Genomic DNA, 8,297 nt, shown 5'->3' on the forward strand with positions numbered 1-8,297 from the left:
AAAGGAGGCCATGCTGTGGGCAAAAATAAAATTGATTTTCTCTCTGAGTCCTTATGGTTAGCTGCTGGGAAAGTATTACTTACAGGTTGATGGGGTGCTACTACCTTGAGAAACTGTCATTCCCTGTTACATTATCTGTGATGGCTTAATGTCACCTTATGTCCAGAGGTGGTGATTGAGAAACCATAAGTAGTCCATATTTTCTAGGGTCCCGTTGTCAACCTTTATTGTAGGAGGGCAATCCAGTTTTACCAGGGCAGGTTGAGAAAGGATCGTGGTCTTGCCCATATTGCAGCAGCAATCAGCAGTAGCAGCATCAGCAGTAGCAGCAGCAGCAAGCAGCAGTCGCAGCAGCAAGCAGCAGCAGTAGCAAGCAGCAGCAAGCAGCACCAAGCTGTGTTGCTTGGGAAGTAGTGTGTGGGGATTGTGTGGGGATAGTAAGGAGTAAGACCTGTGTGATCTCCCGGACTAGTTTCGATCGCCTAGCTTGGGGTCGGAGAGGAATTTCCCGGATTTTTTCCCAAATTGGCCTGGGTTTTTTATCCGGTTTTTCGCCTCTCCCAGGAGATCACTCAGTTCTTTTGGGTGGGCGGTTGGAGCGGTTGGAGTAGCGGCCGGGCGGTAGGTTTAGTAACCGAGCGCGGGGCTTTGTTTGGAGAGTATGACTGCCAGGGCAGTTTTTTGTTCTGGGTGTCGGATGTGGGGAATCTGGGGGTCTGATAGTCTTCCAGACATCCACATCTGCGCCAGGTGTGACGAGATGGGGCTCCTAAGGGACCGTATTAGGAACCTGGAGCGGCAGATTGATGACCTCCGTCTGATCAGGGAGAGTGAGGAGGTTATAGATAGGAGTTACAGAGAGGTGGTCACTCCTAGACCACGGGAGGTAGACAAGTGGGTCACTGTTAGGGGGGGCAAGGAACAGAGGCAGGGACTAGGGAGTATCCCGGTGGCTGTACCCCTTGGAAATAAGTACTCCTGTTTAAGTACTGTTGGGGGGGACAGCCTACCTGGGGGCAACGACGGTGCCCGGGCCTCTGGCAAGGAGTCCGGCCCTGTTGCTCAGAAGGGTAGGGAAAGGAAGAGGAGAGCAGTAGTAATAGGGGACTCTATAGTGAGGGGGTCAGATAGGCGTTTCTGTGGACGCAGTCGGGAGACCCGGATGGTGGTTTGCCTCCCTGGTGCCGGTGTCCGGGATGTGTCTGAGCGTGTCCAGGATATCCTGAAAGGGGAGGGAGAGGAGCCAGAGGTCGTGGTACATATAGGTACCAACAATATAGGTAGGATAAGGGAAGAGGTCCTGAAAGGAGAATTCAGGGGGCTAGGAAGAGAGTTAAAAAAAAGGACTTCCAAAGTAATAATCTCAGGCTTACTGCCTGTGCCACGCGATAGTGAGAATAGGAATGGAGTGAGGTGGAGGATAAATACGTGGCTGAGGAACTGGTGCAGGGAGCAGGGTTTCAAGTTTCTGGATCATTGGGACCTCTTCTGGGGGAAGTATGACCTGTACAAAAAGGACGGGTTGCATCTGAACCCGAGGGGAACCAATATCCTGGCGGGGAGATTTGCTAAAATAACTGCGGAGACTTTAAACTAGTACGGTTGGGGGGAGGGACTCAAACACAGATAGCTAATAGGCAGTGTGTGAGGCAGGAGGCAGAAAAGGGAAACACTCAGACCCAATATGTAGGAGAGAAAGAAGGGAAAAGAAATAAACTGAGAATAAGAAATGATGGGTCCCTTAAATGTGTATATTTTAATGCTAGGAGCATTGTAAGAAAGGTGGATGAGCTTAGAGCCTGGATTGACATCTGGAAGTATGATGTTGTGGCGATCAGTGAAACATGGTTGCAGGAGGGTTGCGATTGGCAATTAAATATTCCAGGATTTCATTGTTTCAGATGTGATAGAATCGGAGGGGCAAGAGGTGGGGGTGTTGCATTGCTTGTCAGGGAGGATATCACAGCAGTGCTTTGGCAGGACAGACTAGAAGGCTCGATTAAGGAGGCTGTTTGGGAGGAACTCAGAAATGAGAAAGGTTTAGCAACACTTATAGGGGTGTATTATAGACCGCCAAATAGGGAACGAGAATTGGAAGAGCAAATATGTAAGGAGATAGCAGATATTAGTAGTAAGCACAGAGTGGTGATTGTGGGTGATTTCAATTTTCCGTATATAGACTGGGAATCACATTCTGTTAAAGGGCTGGATGGTTTGGAGTTTGTAAAATGTGTGCAGGATAGTTTTTTGCAGCAATACGTAGAGGTGCCTACCAGAGAAGGGGCAGTGTTGGACCTCCTGTTAGGAAATGAGATGGGTCAGGTGACGGAGGTATGTGTTGAGGAGCACTTTGGGTCTAGTGATCATAATGCCATTAGTTTCAATATCATTATGGAGAAGGTCAAATCTGGACCAAGGGTTGAGATTTTGGATTGGAGAAAGGCTAATTTTGAGGAGATGAGAAAGGATTTAAAAGGAGTGAAATGCAAATTGTTGTTTTATGAAAAGGATATAATAGAGAAATGGAGGATATTTAAAGGTGAAATTTTGAGAGTACAGAGTCTTTATGTCCCTGTTCGGTGGAAAGGAAAGAATAATAATTTGAAAGAGCCGTGGTTTTCCAGGGAAATTGGACACTTGGTTCGGAAAAAGAGGGAGATATACAATAAATATAAGCGGCAGGGAGTAAATGAGGTTCTTGAGGAATATAAAGAATGTAAAAGGAATCTTAAAAAGGAAATTAGAAAAGCGAAAAAAAGATATGAGGCTGCTTTGGCAAGTAATGTAAAAGTAAACCCCAAGGGGTTCTACAGATATGTCAATAGCAAAAGGATAGTGAGGGATAAAATTGGTCCATTAGAGAGTCAGAGTGGACAGCTATGTGCTGAGCCGGAAGAAATGGGGGAGATATTAAACAATTTCTTTTCTTCGGTATTTACCGAGGAGAAGGATATTGAATTATGTGAGGTAAGCGAAACAAGTAGAGTAGTGATGGAAATTATGAGGATTAAAGAAGAGGAGGTACGGACACTTTTGAAGAATATAAAAGTGGATAAGTCTCCAGGTCCTGATAGGATATTCCCTAGGACATTGAGGGAAGTTAGTGCAGAAATAGCAGGGGCTATGACGGAAATATTTCAAACGTCATTAGAAACAGGGATGGTGCCGGAAGATTGGCGCATTGCGCATGTTGTGCCTTTGTTTAAAAAAGGTTCTAAAAGTAAACCTAGCAATTATAGACCTATTAGTTTGACGTCTGTGTTGGGAAAATTAATGGAAAAGATACTTAGGGACAATATATATAATTATTTGGATAATCAAGGCCTGATTAGAAACAGTCAACATGGATTTGTGCCTGGAAGGTCATGTTTGACTAATCTTCTTGAATTTTTTGAAGAGGTTACCAGGGAAATTGATAAGGGCAAGGCTGTGGATGTTGTCTATATGGACTTCAGTAAGGCATTTGACAAGGTTCCACATGGAAGGTTGATTAAGAAGGTTAAATCGTTGGGTATTAATAGTGAGGTTGCAAGATGGATTCAACAATGGCTGAATGGGAGATACCAGAGGGTAACGGTTGACAATTGTATGTCAGGTTGGAGGCCAGTGTCTAGTGGAGTGCCCCAAGGATCTGTGTTGGGTCCACTGTTGTTTGTCATTTACATTAATGATCTGGATGATGGTGTGGCAAATTGGATTAGTAAATATGCAGATGATACTAAGATAGGTGGAGTAGTTGATAGTGAGGTAGATTTTCAAAGTCTACAGAGAGACTTGGACATTTTGGAAGGGTGGGCTGAAATATGGCAGATGGAGTTTAATGCTGATAAGTGTGAGGTGCTGCATTTTGGTAGGACAAATCAAAATAGGACGTACAGGGTAAATGGTAGGGAATTGAGGAATGCAGTGGAACAGAGGGATCTGGGAATAACTGTGCATTGTTCCCTGAAGGTGGAATCTCATGTGGATAGGGTGGTGAAGAAGGCGTTTGGTATGCTTGCCTTTATAAATCAGAGCATCGAGTATAGAAGTTGGGATGTAATGTTGAAATTGTACAGGGCATTGGTGAGGCCGAATCTGGAGTATGGTGTGCAGTTCTGGTCGCCAAATTATAGGAAGGATGTCGACAAAATGGAGAGGGTACAGAGGAGATTTACTAGAATGTTGCCTGGGTTTCAGCACTTAGGCTACAGAGAGAGGTTGAACAGGTTGGGTCTTTATTCTTTGGAGCGTAGAAGGTTGAGGGGGGACTTGATAGAGGTTTTTAACATTTTGAGAGGGACGGACAGAGTTGACGTGGGTAGGCTTTTCCCTTTGAGAGTGGGGAAGATTCCAACAAGGGGACATAGCTTCAGAATTGAGGGACAAAGGTTTAGGGGTAACATGAGGGGGAACTTCTTTACTCAGAGGGTTATAGCTGTATGGAATGGGCTTCCGGTGGAAGTGGTGGAGGCTGGCTCGATTATATTATTTAAGAGTAAATTGGATAGGTATATGGATAAGAGGGGATTAGAGGGTTATGGTCTGAGTGCAGGTAGATGAGACTAGGTCAGGGAGAATGGTCGGCGTGGACTGGTAGGGCCGGACAGGCCTGTTTCCATGCTGTAGTTGTTATATATGTTATATATGTTATATATTGAGTGCAATGCCCAACCTCTTGAGAGAATCATTGGAAGAGATGACAATGCCATGGAGTTTTGTCTCCCAGAGTACAGCATTTACCACCCTCTAGGTTAATAAACTAGAAGAAGAATGAGGAGGAGATAAGACTTTTCTTTGCCTTCCATCACAGTGAGGGTGTGCCTGGAGCAATCACTGTGATGGCTGTTTGTGTTAAAAATTGTAATTGTGTGTCTTGTGTTCTTTATTGTCTACTGCCGGACCCTGACGTGAGAGGACGCTGGCGCTATTTGTTCGCCGCTTCTCCGTCAGGATAGTTTGTCTGTTTGTTTTTATGTCTTGACTGTTTTGTAAAGCGTCTTTGAGCATTTGGAAAAGCGCTATATAAAATAAATGTTTATTATTATTATTATTATTATTTCTCATCCCGAGACTTTGATCCTCATCCATCATTCCTCATCCTCGGAAAACTTTCTCCGTTTCCTGACTGTTAAGTGCTGCCAGAATTTTACACGATCCAATGAGATCTGCTCTCATTCTTCAAATCTCCTAGGAATTTGCACAAGATACATATGAAGAAAAGATTAAGAATAGGCCACCTGGCTCCTTTTGGCTCCTCATGTGCCATTGAATGAAATCATGGCTGATATTCCCCAAACCTGAACTTCTCTCCTTTGCCATAGTTTTCAATTTTTCTAATTTCCCCAGTTTTCACATCCATGATCTTCCAAAACTTTATCTACTTCCACTTTAAAGATGTAACATGATCCCCTCCATAGCAGCACGGTGGTGCAGCAGTAGAGTCACTGCCTTACAGCACCAGGGACCCAGGTTCAATCCTCACTACGGGTGCTTGTCTGTATGGAGTTTGCACATTCTCCCTGGGACCTGAATGGGTTTTCTCAGAGATCTGCGGTTTCCTCCCACACTCCAAAGACGCGCAGGTTTGTAGGTTAATTGGCTTGATATAAATGTAGAAATTGTCCCTTGTGTGGGTAGGATAGTGTTAGTGTGCGGGGATCGCTGGTCAGTGCGGACTCGGTGGGCTGTCGGGCCTTTTTCCGTGCTATATCTCTATACTGAAATAAACATCCACTGGGGTAGAGAATTGCAGAGTTTCACCATCTTCTCTAAGAAGAAATTCATATGCACCTCAGTTTAAAAGACATATGCAGGGCAGGTTTTTTTCCACACACACACACACACACAGTGGTGGGGGCCTGGAATGTGCTGTCAGAAACAGATGCAATAGAGGCTTTTGAGGTTTTAGATGTGCAAATGGATATGCAGGGAATGGAGGGATACGAGAACATGTGCATGCAGAGCAGATTAGTTTAATCATGTTCATGATAGGTATTGTGGATCAAAGCGCTTGTTTCCTGTGCTGTCTTGTTCTATGTTCAGTTATAATGACCTTCTCCTCATCTTGTAACTTTGTCCCCTTGTTTGCGGTTCCCCCACTCATGGAAACATTACATCATGTACTCACTCATGCCTCTTAGAGACCAATATATTTCAGAAAGATCAGGCCGCATTTTCCTAAACTCTTCTAAAGAATACAGATCCACTTCTTTAGCCTCTCCAGCCAGGACAACGCTCTCATCCATAGCATTAGCTTAATGAATATCTTCTAGACTGCCTCCAATGCTAGTATACTGTATATCCCTTCTCAAACAATGAGACCAAAACTGCCCTGTAAACCCAAGTGTAGTTTCACCAACATCTTATACAATTGAAACAATACTTCCCTATTTCTAAGTTTAACCCTCTTGCAACAAAACCCATTATGCCATTTACTTTCCTAAGTATTTGCCTCCCTGGCTAATGTTTGGAATTCATACACAAGAGCAAATAGAGCCCTCTGTACTCCACTCATTTGCAGAAAGACAACAAGACAACAGTCTGCCTTTCAGTTCTTCTTGCTGAAGTGCATGACCTCACACCTTCAACCACTAACTCCACTCATCACGTTTCCACCCATCACTGAACTTATCTATACCCTTTTGCAGAATCCAAATATCCTCATTGCAACATGCCCTCTCACCTATTTTTATATTATCAGCAAACTTGGCTGCCTTACCCTCCATTCCCGCTTCAGCTTAGTAGTATAAATAGTATAAATAATGGAAGGCCAAGCACAGATGCTTGGGGCACTCCACTACACTAGTTACATCCCTTCTGAAAAAGACATTTACAGTGAGCCTGTTTTGTATGTAACACGCAATCTTTGATACATACTAACATACATCTCACAATACAAACTTGTTGACATAACATTACCTCATACGACAGCCCTGCAAGCTGAGAAATCAATCTGATATACCTATGACACATTTCCCTTGAAGCAAGTATATCCTTTCCTAAGCAAGGAGACCAAAAGTGCACATTTACTCCAGGTGTGGTCTCATAGGTACAGACTCCTCTATGAATAAGCTGAGCCATTGCGTTAGACGGATACTGAATTTTTAAACAGGGTGATATTCATATGCTTTCTATCACATATTATCAGAAATACCATCGTCAGTTGCTAATGTGAGATGTATAAATATTGTGAGAATCTAGATAAAAAACACTAACTTTATGGAATGTGTAATCTGATTCCTTCAGAGCAAGACAAGGAAGAGCAAAGGTTAAAGAATAATAAATGTGAACACAAAATTAAAACAATTTTAACTTAAATTTCACTTGGCAAGCTGTGCATCGTGACATTTATATTCCATATATTGACCTGTATGATATGCCGTTCATTTAAAATTTTATAAATGAATACAATATTAGAAAGTGATAAAGCACAGATCAGGTAATCCTTAGTAATAAAATATTTCACAGTGCAGTGTTTAGAATGAAGTTGTTAAAAATAGAAATTCCAGCAGGCCCATAGTTCGATTTAAATAATAATAATAATCAATCATTTATTGCTCTGAAATTGTTGGCTACCTGCCCCTGGGCCACGCTGCTCGTTCATTGTGCTCTCTGGCACAATTTCTGGCATCCAGCCCACTGGCAGGGGTGGTGGTGTCAATGCAGGCAGCCTGTTGACCATACAGAACATGTGTGGTAGCTGGTGAGGTGCCACTTTGAGTTTAGTTTAGTTTAGAGATTATAATTATACTAAAATTTATGGAATGCACCCCATCTATGAACACTGATTGTATTTACGTTAAGATATTAAGAACACAAAGTTCTAGTCTGCGAGATCCTGTAAGGCACATTTTGACCAGCAGTCAAGCATCAGTGAACTAATCTAGTTACCCTAATAAATCTTAGATACCTCCTTGGCTACTTTTATATTACATCTTGTGGTTATCGGTGAACGTTCCTGGTGAAGGGACATCTGTAGACAGAGGTAATAGAGAAATAATGTATTGAAGGTGACTAAACTAATTAATAACAAGTTTAAACATTTTCGTTCATTGTCTTGACTTTTGTTTAAATAAAAACTAAAATATAAGTTAAGAGATAGGTGTAAAGTGCCATAATCAGAAATGATGCATAAATTGTGCACACGAGATGAATTTCAGAGAATCCTCCAAAGTCAAGTGTCTTATGATAAAATGTTATTCAATTTAATGTTTTAATTTACATATCTATGTACAATGTACTCAACATTTGAAAACACACAGGTTAACACAATAGAACACTATTGGGTGCTAAGGGAGCACAGAGATGGTTTGTGA

Source organism: Rhinoraja longicauda, chromosome 2 (genome assembly GCF_053455715.1).
Source record: "Rhinoraja longicauda isolate Sanriku21f chromosome 2, sRhiLon1.1, whole genome shotgun sequence".
NCBI lineage: Eukaryota > Metazoa > Chordata > Chondrichthyes > Rajiformes > Arhynchobatidae > Rhinoraja > Rhinoraja longicauda.